The 12,573-nt window shown below is 35.1% G+C and overlaps 1 protein-coding gene and 1 long non-coding RNA gene across 5 annotated transcripts in view; one reads left to right on the plus strand and one right to left on the minus strand.

The window, feature by feature from the left end:
* Positions 1–12,573, plus strand: part of LOC112661805 (uncharacterized) — a 414,903-nt gene that overhangs the window by 286,508 nt on the left and 115,822 nt on the right. The gene's annotated exons all lie outside the window — the stretch shown is intronic.
* Positions 1–12,573, minus strand: part of CYYR1 (cysteine and tyrosine rich 1) — a 106,808-nt gene that overhangs the window by 19,173 nt on the left and 75,062 nt on the right. The window lies entirely within an intron of this gene.

Here is a 12,573-nt window from a genome sequence, read left to right on the forward strand (position 1 = left end):
AAGAAGTCCATATGGAGTGAGGTGAAATGTTCATGATATATGGTCAACTTAATAATAATACTACAAATGAAAAGACAAATATTAACAATACCAGTAGAATGATTGCAAGGAGAAAACTGTATTTTTATATTTTAAAATTTTGAATGTATATATAGTGATTATCTTATATATATGGGACAATGAAGAAAATTTTCACTTTCTAATTTGGCTAACTCCCAGAAGTAACCATTTCAGCTCCTTCAAACATTGTTTTATTACATTTTTTAAAAAATGATTTTATTTACTCATTCATGAGAGACACAGAGAGAGAGAGAGAGAGAGAGAGAGGTAGAGACATGGGCAGAGGGAGAAGCAGGGTCCCTGCAAGGAGCCCGATGCAGGACTTGATCCCGGACCCCAAGATCATGCCTGAGCCGAAGGCAGATGCTTAACCACTGAGCCACCCAGGTGTCCCATTTTATTACCTTTTTTATTTAAAAAAGATTTTATTTACTTATTTGAGAGAGAAAGAGAGCACAGGCAGGGGGAGGGGGAGGGGCCAGCAGACTCCCTGATGTACTTGGAGCCCAATGTAGGACTCGATCCCAGGAACCTGAGATCATGACTTGAGCTGGTCAGACCCTTAACCTACTGAATCACTCAGGCACCTCTGTTTTAGTAACTTTCTTTCTCTTTCTCTGTAATACAATTACATTCCTTTATTTTTTAAAAAAAATTACATTTACATATTATCTATGGGCTCCTCTTATAGTATTTGGGAATTTGGATCCCATAGACAAACTTTATTGGTGGTTAAATCAGTCATCAGTATTTATATTACCATGACATTGCTTACTGTGGAGTTAAGCAAGATCACCTTTTGTTTCTCTTACACTTACTTGTGTTAGGAATTTCCATGAGTTCCCATCTTTCCATATGTGTGTTGTCATTATACACCCCCCCTCAAATGCTTAGAAAATCTTCATATAATTATCAGAAGTTCTTACCACTTTCTTTTTACTACTACTATTCTAAAATTGCATAATGTGCATGGATTTTTTAAAAATTGTTTTTCCATCTCCTTAGGCTATTTCATATCTGGAGACTCATTCATCACTTCTTGAAACTGTGCCATAAATGGATCATTTCCTTTCCACCATTTTATCTGTTTCTCTTTCTGGAAGCCTATTCTGAAATAACTTCTGGGATAACATCTCCAGTTTTTCTGATCTCTGTTTTCTTGAACTACTCTCTGGGGAATTTCATTGACTACACCTTCCTCAGATTTATTGCACTTTTCACTTTCAGTTATCATATTTTTAATTTCTGGGTGCTCTATCTTACCCTCCAAAGCACATCCACCTCCCTATTTTAGTGTCCTATTTTGCTTTCCTATAGTTTTTCTCCTCTTGATCACCGAAGATACTAATGATATGTGTGTTATAACTTTCTCTATTTTTTGCATTTCTTCGGTCCTGTTTAGATTCCTTTGTATTGAATATCTGTTTCATGTTTGACATTTTCCTTAAATATCTGGTCATCCTTAATCTTCTGCTCTTTCAAAAGGCACAGAATAGCTGCTTGGAAGTTCACTGTGGCACACATGAAATCCACAGATGAGTTCCTATAGTGTTTTCATTGGGGCTGTTCATTTTCTCCCCTTAAAAGGATCCTCCAGGGGTGCCTAGGGGGCTCAGGCAGTTAAGCGTCTGCCTTTGGTTCGGGTCATGGTCTCAGGTCCTGGGATTGAGACCCGTATCAGGCTCCCTGCTCAGTGGGGGTTCTGCTTCTCCCTCTCCCTCTGCCGCTCTCCCTGCTCATTCTCTCTCTCTCAAAAAATAAAATAAAATCTTTAAAAAAAGGATCTTCCAATTTCACGTATGAGCCAGCGAGACCCTTTGCTAGAGCCTAAAGTTTTACCTGTAAGGTATGAACTTTTGCAAAATGTGGTGCTTTTAGCTCAGAGACACAGTCTCACTCTGCTGTGACAGTGGAACCATTCAGAATAGATTTTTGGTAACAAAATTTTTGTGGTTCAAAAGCATGATTTCTAAAGTCAGACTGCCTGGGTTCCAACTGTAGCTGGGTAACCTTGGGCAAGTTGTTGAATGCCTCCCATCCCCCTAATTCTCTTATTAATTAAATGAAGGTCAGCTTGGTGCTTCTCTGGTTCTCCTCTCAAATTTTGTATCATGAAATATCGTACTTTTGGACTCATTTGCCAGATAAATAATTTTTTTATTTTTGTGCCATATAACTATCTACCGTATACTTTTCTAAGACAGGTCTATAATTCTCATCCCAAGCCCTTGGGGCCACATCCATATCGTAAGTCAAAATATTAAGATTTTGGAGAGAGAATATTGTACGTATACCATATATTGTAAGATACTTCCATAGACAGCATCCTGAGCACACGTACATTTACATTTCTGCAGTAAAGGTGTGAATATTAACAGTCATGGATTATATACAGACTAGAAAAAAGCCCCAGGTTTCCTTAGTGAAGTTCAGTCTTGCCACCAAGTCAGTTATATAAAACATTTCACTTTCCAGAGTTGGTTTTTTGTTTGTTTGTTTAGGATTTCAAAATTACAAATAACAGGTACAAACCTGTATTTATACTTTTTGGAAGAGATTTTCTTTTTATGACTTTTCCCACTCTTAAAAAAACAATACTGCTAAGAAGTTCAAGAAACTCTTTTAAAATATCCCTATCTGCATTTTAACTATGTTTTAGTAAATTATGAAAGCAGAATGTGAGACATATTTGGGTGTCCTGCTATTAATAATTAAAGAATGGCAGAGTCCAGAAGCTTAATAAATAAGCCTTTCAAAAAAGAAAGATTTAGGAAAGGAGATAATTTGAAATAAGTAAACCAAAAGTAATCTGGAAACCTTTTTATTGTAATTCCGAAGTCCAAGTAAGATTAATTTGGAGGGCTTAATTTATGTTCCAGAAATAATCAATGGCCCAATTATTCAAGCATAGAGTTTCCAAAGTGTTATGGAAGCTGTTAAGATATCAAATTGGGACATATTTATATTCATTAATTCATTTTTTAAATAGGGATCCCTGGGTGGCGCAGCGGTTTGGTGCCTGCCTTTGGCCCAGGGCGCGATCCTGGAGACCCGGGATCGAATCCCACGTCAGGCTCCCGGTGCATGGAGCCTGCTTCTCCCTCTGCCTGTGTCTCTGCCTCTCTCTCTCTCTGTAACTATCATAAATAAATAAAAATTAAAAAAAAAAAAATAAAAATATTAAAAAAAATTCATTTTTTAAATAGAAGAAAGTAGAAAATTAGTCACATTTTGTTTTCCTGTTGGCAGCTCCAGCAAAAGTGCCTGCTTGTGAGGTCAGTAATGAGGTTGCAACTAATGTGTTAAATGAGGTTTCTGATTAAATCATGATTTTGGTGTCCTTGATCTTTTGATACCCATTAGCAACTGTAAATTAGTTATTAAAGACATGGCAAGTATAACATTTATAGCATTATTTACTCTATTATTAATTGAAAGAAACAATAAACAAACAGTAACCTTTTGGCATATAAATAATTTGGTTTTGTCAACTGTTGAGAAGAGAAAAGCTATTAATTTGAGAAATTTGGAGTCATAAAAGTCTTGAAAAAATGCAAGGAATGTACTTTTTTTTGAAAAAATGGACTGCACTGTATACATATTTTCCTCTTTAAACTTTTATTTTGAAATATTTAGAGATTCACAGAAAGTCATAAAACTAGTACAGAAAGGTCTTCTGTATCCTCCATCCAGACTTCCCCTGCCCCCTCATGGTTACATCTTAGGTGACTATAATACAACATCAAAATCAGGAAATTGACATTAGTATAAAATGTGTGTATAGTTCTGTGTCATTTGAACACATGCAGGGATCATGTAATCAGTATGGCAAGCAAGGTACAAGACTACTCCATCATCACAAAGATTTCCCTTGTGCTACTACTTTAGAGTCACACCCACCGCCCTCATCCCCACATTAATAGCTACTGAAATCACTAATCTGTTCTCCATTTTTGTAATTTTGTCATTTCAAGAGTGTCATATAAATGGAATCGTATAGTATGTGACCTTTCGAGATGGACTTTTTTTACTCAGCACAATGCCCTTGGAATCTATTCTGGCTTCTGTGCATACTAATACATTCCTTTTTTTATTATTAAGTAATATTTCACAGTGTGGATATACCACAGTTTGTTTACCCATGACCTATTATTGTAGGTCATTTTGTATATTTCCAGTTTGGGCTTTTGCAGATAGAGCTGCTATGAACAATTATATACAGGCTTTTGTGTGGACATTAGTATTCATGTCTCTGGGATAAATGCCCACAAGTGGGAATGCTGGGTTATTTGATAAGTATATGTTCAACTTTTAAAGATACTGCCAAAGTATTTTGCAGAATGGCTGTACTATATTACATTCCCACCAGCAGAGTAGGAGAGTTTCTCTCCCTCCTTGTCAGCATTTGGTGGTGTCCTTATTTTTTATTTTAGTTGTTTCAGTAGGTGAGTAGTGGTATCTCATTGTGATCTTAACATACATTACCTAATGGCCAGGGAAACACACCTTTTCATGGGCTTAGTTGCCATTTGTGTATCTTCCTTAGTGAAATGTCTCTTTTGTTTATTTTATTCATGTTCTAATTGGATGGTTTGTGTTTTTACTATTGAATTCTATAAAGAATTCAATAGTATTCTAGATTGAAATCCTTTATCAAATATAGGTTGCAAATATTTTCTCAGCCTGTAGTTTGTCTTTTCATCCTCTTACCAGAGTCTTTTAGCTGAGAAAAAAGTTTTTAAATTTTAACAGAGTCCAATTTTTTTATTTTTTTCTTACAGATTTTGCTTTTGCTGTCATGCCTACAAACTCTTCTCCAAGCCCTAGAGTCTGAAGACTTCTCCTATATTTCCTTCTAAAAGATTTATTAGTTTTATGTTTGATATTTAAACCTGTGATCCATTTTGGCTTAATTTTTGGATACGGTGTCAGGTTGGGGTTAAGGCTGATATCTTTGCCCATGGATATCCAACTGCTTCAGTACTACTTTATTGAAAACACTATCCTTCCTCCACTGCATTGCTTTCACACCTTTGTAAAACATTAGTTGGCCATGCTTATTGGGGAGTATTTTGGGGTTTTATATATTCTCCTGTTGTTGAATGAGATGTTCAAGAAATGTTGATTAGATTCAGTTGGTTGTTCAGTTCGGTATCCTTGTTGATCTTTCTGTTTACTTGCTCCATAATTGATATGGGAGGGATGTTGGAGCCTCCAGCTATAATTGAGGATTTGTCTATTTCTCCTTTCATTTCCATAGTTTTGATCCACATATTTTGCAGCTCTTCTGTTTTGTCCGGGCTTCCACTTGACCTTTGCTGGCAGGTGCAAGGATAGGGTCATATTTTTTTCTTTGGTATTTGGATGTAGTCAAATTGTTATTGTCTAAAAGTTTTCTGTCTTTCTAGGCTGCCTCTTTCTGGGTGCTGCTGATGGAGAGATTAGGCTTGTGGTGGGGCTTTTATTGTATGTTCCCATTGGGGTTTCTGGGCTGCCAGTTACCTCCAAGTCTGGGATACATAAGGCAAAAAGAAAACCTAGGGAACTCACTCTTAGGTTCTTCAGGCCATTAGATCCTAGCTGAACTATCATCTTCTCTTCACATTTCAGACTTTTCTTGTTTTATATATAATATCTAGGATTTTTAAAAAATATCTATGGTTTTAAAATTTTACTTAGAGGGAAGAATAAGAAAAAAGTAGGTCTACTCTGATAATGTATTTTTGAAAAATAAAATACTGCAAAAAAGGTATTTAAAATTGTGAAGTCATTTTTTTTAAAGATTTATTTGAGAGAGAGAGAGAAATAGAAAGAATGTGTGGGGAAAGAGAGAGAGAGAGAGAGAGAATCTCAAGCAGAATCTCTGTTGAGTGAAGAGCCCAATGCAGAGCTTGATCTCACGACCCTGAGATCATGACCTAAGCCAAAATCAAGAGTCAGATATTTAACTGACTGAGCTACCCAGGCACTTGTGAAGTGATTTTTTAAAATAAAATATAGAAACACCTTTTCAGAAGAGATGAAAACTGTGATCAATATCTTTATAAAGACACAGCTGTTAATATTACTTAGATTTTCAGGGCAAAAATAATATGTCATTGACATGCATAGTTATATAATTCCAAATCTTTTCCTATTCATATTGAAGAGGTTCAAAAAGTCTTTAATAAATCAATGAATTAAGCTATCTCACTCACATTTGTTGAACTATTATGGAAATATCACCCACAAAATTCTTCCTCTGTAATGAAAGTATTTCATTGTTTAATTGAAATATAGTTGATGTACAATGTGACATTAGTTTCAGGTGTACAACATAGTGATTAGATGACTCTTTAGTTATGCTATACTCACAAATGTGGCTACCACCTGTCACCATATTGTAACAGCACTGACTGTATTCCCATGCTGTACCTTTTATCCCCGTGGCTTATTCATGCCCTAACTGGAAGCCTGTACCTCCCACTCCCTTTCATCTATCTTGCCCATCTCCCCATCTCCCTCTTCTCTGGCAATCATCAGTCTGTTCTCTGTATTTATGGGTCTGTTTATGCTTTTTTTGGTCTGTTGATTTGTTTTGCTTTTTAGATTCCACATGTAAGTGAAGTCACATGGTATTTGTTTTTCTCTCTGAGACTTCTTCTACCTAGCATTATACTCTCTAGTTCCATCCATGTTGTTGCAAATTACAAGATCTCTCTCTCTTTTTTTTAAGATTTTATTTATTTATTCATGAAAGACAGAGAAAGAGAGAACAGAGACATAGGCAGAGGGAGAAGCAGGGTCCCGGAAGGAAGCCTCATGCAAGACTTGATCCCCAGACCCTCGAGCCACCCAGACGTCCCACAAATGACAAGATCTTAATCTTTCCTATAGCTGAGTAATATTCCATCATATATATATACATATACATATATATACACAAAATATACATAAATATGCAATATACATATTATATATAAAATCTATAAAAACAAAAAAAATGTATATTTTAAGGAATCTTCATACTATTTTCCACAATAGTACTATCATACTATTTTGATACTGGCAATTCTGACAGGTATCTCACAGTGGCTTATAAGTGGCTTATTAGTGGATGTTTTCATATGACTATTGGCCATCTGTAATATAATGGAAGTATTTCTTATTAGCACCTCTTCATTATTAAATTAAAGCTGTAAGGGCATTTTTCTTAAGAAAAGAAATAAATATAACTTATTTTTGATGCTGTTAATTTTTTTTAATTTTAGCTGCTGATTTTTGGATTATAAAGCACAATTTGGGTAAATATGTATGCAAAGAGAATTTTCTGTTTTCAGGAAGCTACTGCAGAACTTTTCACAAATTCTAAAAAATTTCAGAAGTAATTATCTTCTCATGGTATTTAATAATTGTCTGTAAGCTTCATACTAAACAAAAACATTCAGTTTTCTTGTTATATACAACAATCAATAGGCAAAAATCCAAGGTTGTTAAAGCAAATTATTTTTTAAATTATTCATCGTAATAATATATTATGATGAATGCTTTTTTACGCAGTTTAGTCCAGGAGTATTCAAACTAAGGCCATGGACCACAGGGGGCCCCGTAGTTGTTTTAGTAAATAAAGTTTTATTGGAATAAAGCCCAGCCCATTTGTTTACATGTTGTCTGACTGGTTTGGTTCTGTAATGTCAAAGTTGAGTAGTTGAGACCACATGGTTTATAAAGTCTAAAGTATTTAGTCTCTCATGTGTTGTAGAAAAAGTATATTGAATTGATCTCTGATTTTATTCACTTGTGAATAAATTAATGTTGCCTTTCCCTACATGACTTTTTTCTAAAAAGTTACCCCACTAATAATATTGTAACAAAGCAAGTGGTTGCATAGGCAGGGCAATTTGTACTGAAAATCTAACAGCCTATGGTTTTTGAAAGACCTTTTAATTCTATGAATTAGAAACTCACAAGAATTGCAAGCTTTAAATATTCTTTTTAATTACCCCTACTGATATTTACTGTAGTACATTTCTGGTGCTACTTCAATACAAAAATCACTCATGCTTTGTGGTATAATAAAAAATAAATACTTGGTCTTTGTCCCAGGTTCTGCACAGCTCTTAAAACCTTTAGAATCTCTGGAGTGTCTTTTGTATGCTAATGAGATGATTGGTGGCTGGAGGGCACCTAGATAGCTTTTAGAAGGGGGCTGGTCCACAGAAAGACCTAAACACTATTAATGGGTTTCAGTTTTTCAGCCCCACTTAGAACCTCCAAGAAAGGACTGGAGCTGGAGATTAATCACCAATGGCCAGTGATTTAATCATACATACACAAGGAAACCTCCATGAAAAATCCCTACATGATGGGGTTCAGAGAGCTTCTGGGTTGATGAACACACTGTTGTACTTTGGTCGGTCGGGGGAGCACTTGAAGAGGGCTTGGAAGTTCTGGAAGCTCCATGTCCTTCCCCCAAAACCTTGCTGTATGCATCTCTTTCCCTGTTCCTGAATTATGATAAACTAGTAATAGCAACTTAAGTGTTTTCCTGAGTTCTAAGACCTCTAGCATTTATTTAAACCTGAAGGAAGGGGTTGTGGGAATCCCTGACTTTGCACCCAAGTTGGATGGAAGTGTGGATAACTCAGGGAACTGGTACTAGTGACTGGCATCTGAAGTGAAGGCAGTCTTGTGGGACTGAGCCCTTAAACCTGGGAGTTCGAGGCTAACTCCAGGGATTTAGTGTCAGAATTGAATTGAATTAGAAGACTCTCCAATGGTAAGAGAATTGCTTCCTGTCTGGAGGACATGCTTCCTTCTCTGTTTTTCTGTTCTCCCCAAATCTTTGTAAATGCCTATTAGTGTCTATAGTTTGGCTCCATGGGTAGATATTGACCACTTGCTGATAAGGAAAAAGTTTTTAACGAAATTATGGACTGAAAATTTGTACCAAAATGAGACTCTGTAATTAAGATATTAAATGTATTTGTAGTGGCCCTAATGATACTATGAATCTGTTGTTTATAACAGGCTCAGAGATAATATGTTTCATTCCATAAATAGCTTTTCATAAGCAAAAAAAGATTCTCATAATATTGTAATTGGTACAGTAATATTTACAACACATTTTTAGGCTCAGCACTGCTATACAGGAACTTATTACAGATATCTTGCCTGGTTTCACAATTAAATAATGTTTGAGGTAAATAAGAGCTATGAAAAGAATACCACTGCAATATTTCCCTACTTTACTGATGTGACCAACTTACAAATGCATTTTATAAAACAGCATAATACAAAGGATTTATGAATATTCTATGCAATAATTTAATAACACCAGTCCTAATAAAGTAGGAAAATAAAAAAAGGGCCACTGTGATATTTGATGCCTATAAAAGATTCAGGCACAATTACAGAATATTTCAACTAGCAGAAACTTTTCATGTGGACAAAAGAATTTTTAAGAAGTACATAAAATATAAGTGAGAGGTAAAATTTTTATTTATTTTTTTTTTTTTGAGGTAAAATTTTTAGAAGAGAGAATTTTCTGGGGAACAAAATGACCAGAATTTCAAAAGAATAAACTTAAAATGAGTTCATCTCCTTTTATAATGAAAATTTGTTAGTGAAACTAAAGCATTTTTATGTTTTTATTAAAGAAGGGAATACTAAAAATCCCATTTATTTATGATAATCCATATGCAATGAATTAAAGCTATGAAAAATTATTCCAACTATAGTGCTGAAAGTAAAATGCACACATGAATAGAATAAAACTCAGCAAAATTTTTTCTTCAGTTCATTCCATTTGCTCAATAATTGTTCTTTTTTGCCAATGCATTAAAATATTGTAGTACAATAGTTTCATATTCAGAAGTCTTTAAAACCAATATTTTATTCTAAACCTACTGGCAATTGATAAGGTATATAATTTAGTAAAGCTCTGAATTGCTTAATTTAAAAATGCATTTTGCTCTCTGTTGCTTTAATAAATTATTACAGAATGGGAAGAAGAGGAAAACAAACTCAATGGAGTATGGTTTTCAATATAAAAGTATTTACTTCTATAACTTCCATTAATAACAGCAGGACCTCAGAACTACCTGTATCTATGTGTACATCCGTCTTTCTCCAGATAGCTACATATATGTCTATGTATAAATCAAATAAGGCTACTATAATATCAAGTGGTTAAATAATGGCCAAATATTGTTAAAATCCCTAAAATGCTTATTTGGTAGAAATATCAGTCCATAAGATTATCCCAATAAGTCTATACTACTTGCATAAAGAATCCTGCAAGGAGATCCCTGGGTGGCTCAGTGGTTTGGCACCTGCCTTCGGCCCGGGGGTGATCCTAGGGTCCCGGGATCGAGTCCTGCATCGGGCTCCCTGCGTGGAGACTGCTTCTCCCTCTGCCTGTGTCTCTGCCTCTCTCTCTCTCTCTCTCTCATGAATAAATAAATGAACTCTTAAAAAAAAAAGAATCCTGCAAAATTAAGATATACCTAAGATATTTATTTTGCCCTTTTTATACCACTCCTTTTAAATAACTTCATTCAATGTATCCTGGGGGTGGGTGCTTTACAAGTAATTTCTCTGTTATCCTCAGAATAATAAAAATAGAAACTAATATTTCTCCAGTATATGTGCTGCTGAAATAAGCACAATTTTTCTCTAAATGAATAAATTTACCTGACTTGCTGACTCAATCCCTGTGGTAGGTAGTTGTCTACCTCACTATCTGATCTCTAGATTTCCCTTATAAAAATAACTTTTTAAAATTAATTAATTTATTTTAGAGAGAAAGTGCATGAGTGGCAGGGGCAGAGGAAGACAGACTCGTAAGCAGACTCTGCACTGAGCAAGGGAGCCTGTCACAGGGCTTGATCTTACAACCTTGAGATCATGACCTGAGCCAAAATCAGGAGTCGGATGCTCAACCACTGCACCATCCTGGTGCCCACCCCTTGATAAAAGAACTCTTGATGATTAACTGGGCACATGTCTACCTGAAATAAATGCTATTATCTTCCAGATACTTTTAAAGCTCATCTTTCTTATGTGATAAAGTTCTGGAAGGTAAGTTTTAAGTAAAATATCTTGTGACATCTCTCAAGAAACCTCCTTAAAAGACTGCTTGAATGGGCTTTTTGTCCCTTCATCCTACCTTCCATCCATCCTGCTTTCTGAAGCAAAGGCAGCCTTCCTAGGGAGGGAGGCAGTATGAGCTTGATGGAGATGCTGGATCAGCCTTGAGTTGCCTATCTCTGGATTTCCTTTACATGAGAGAGAAATAAACTACTTTTGAAAAATTTCATTAAAACCTTTATTATTTCAGAGAGAGAGAGAGAGAGAGAGAGATTATGTGTATGTGTGTGTGATACGATGCTTGACCTAAGCTTACCTAGTACAGTTGCTTTGCCAAGCTTAGCATGCAGTAGAAACAAAAAGAAATCTTTAATACTGAATACCAGTTAAGGAGCATACAGGTAATCTGAGATCTCCATGAAAAGGTTCCAAAAAGCATAGCAGAACTATGAAAGCATGAGACTGCATCCGATTTGAACTAAATTGGAATCATTCAATCTTACATCTTATGTAGAACTAAATTTTTATGATTCAGTGAGAGATCTTCAAGAAATCTCTACGTTGCCTGGATGTCAAAGAGGATACAAAATAAGAATAACAAATGGTCTTGAATGTGTTGTGACTGGTAGGTGATCTCCACAATAACATTTTGTCACTGGAGTTCAATGGTAAATGATTTGATTGATGAAGAAAGCAAGAATAATTCAAACCAGAAGGTACCCTTTGAGAATTGGTTGGTTTCTAGTTATCTCCACAGACCAAATTTTCTGAACAAGTGTCCAATTCCTACATTAGATTTATAAAGTGAATTCAATGAAGATCAAATTAATATAATAAAATAATAGTAATAATAATTTATAAATATGAATATATTTGATTTTTATTTATGAAAACAGCAATATTTTTTATTTTTTTATTTTTTTAATAATAAATTTATTTTTTATTGGTGTTCAATTTGCCAACATACAGAACAACACCCAGTGCTCACCCCGTCAAGTGCCCCCCTCAGTGCCCGTCACCCACTCAACAGCAATCTGATTGAAGATTTCCTGAACTATATTACTTGCTATGTTCTGTATACTGCATGGATTCTAGGTGTCATTATCCGGTTAGCTGTCAATATAGCCTTGGGATAGCACAACATAATGTACTGTCAGTCAAAGTCTTAAGTGCAGTAATTCTTGGTTACAAAAGTTTCTAAAGCCTTTTTTGCACAAATATAACATGTTTCATTTCATTGTTTATTAAATACTGATATTTAGAAAAGTAGTACTGACTCACGCTTAGATCAGTTTATTTTCCAGTCATGCTCTTGAGGTGTTTGATTTAGTTCTGTCATTATGCCTGCAATTCTGAATGGCTGTCACTAGATAGCAACATTCATTATTTCATTCATGAAATATGTACTGTGCATCTAGCATGTGCTAACCACAATTCTGGGTG

This window comes from Canis lupus, chromosome 31 (assembly GCF_003254725.2).
Source record: "Canis lupus dingo isolate Sandy chromosome 31, ASM325472v2, whole genome shotgun sequence".
NCBI lineage: Eukaryota > Metazoa > Chordata > Mammalia > Carnivora > Canidae > Canis > Canis lupus.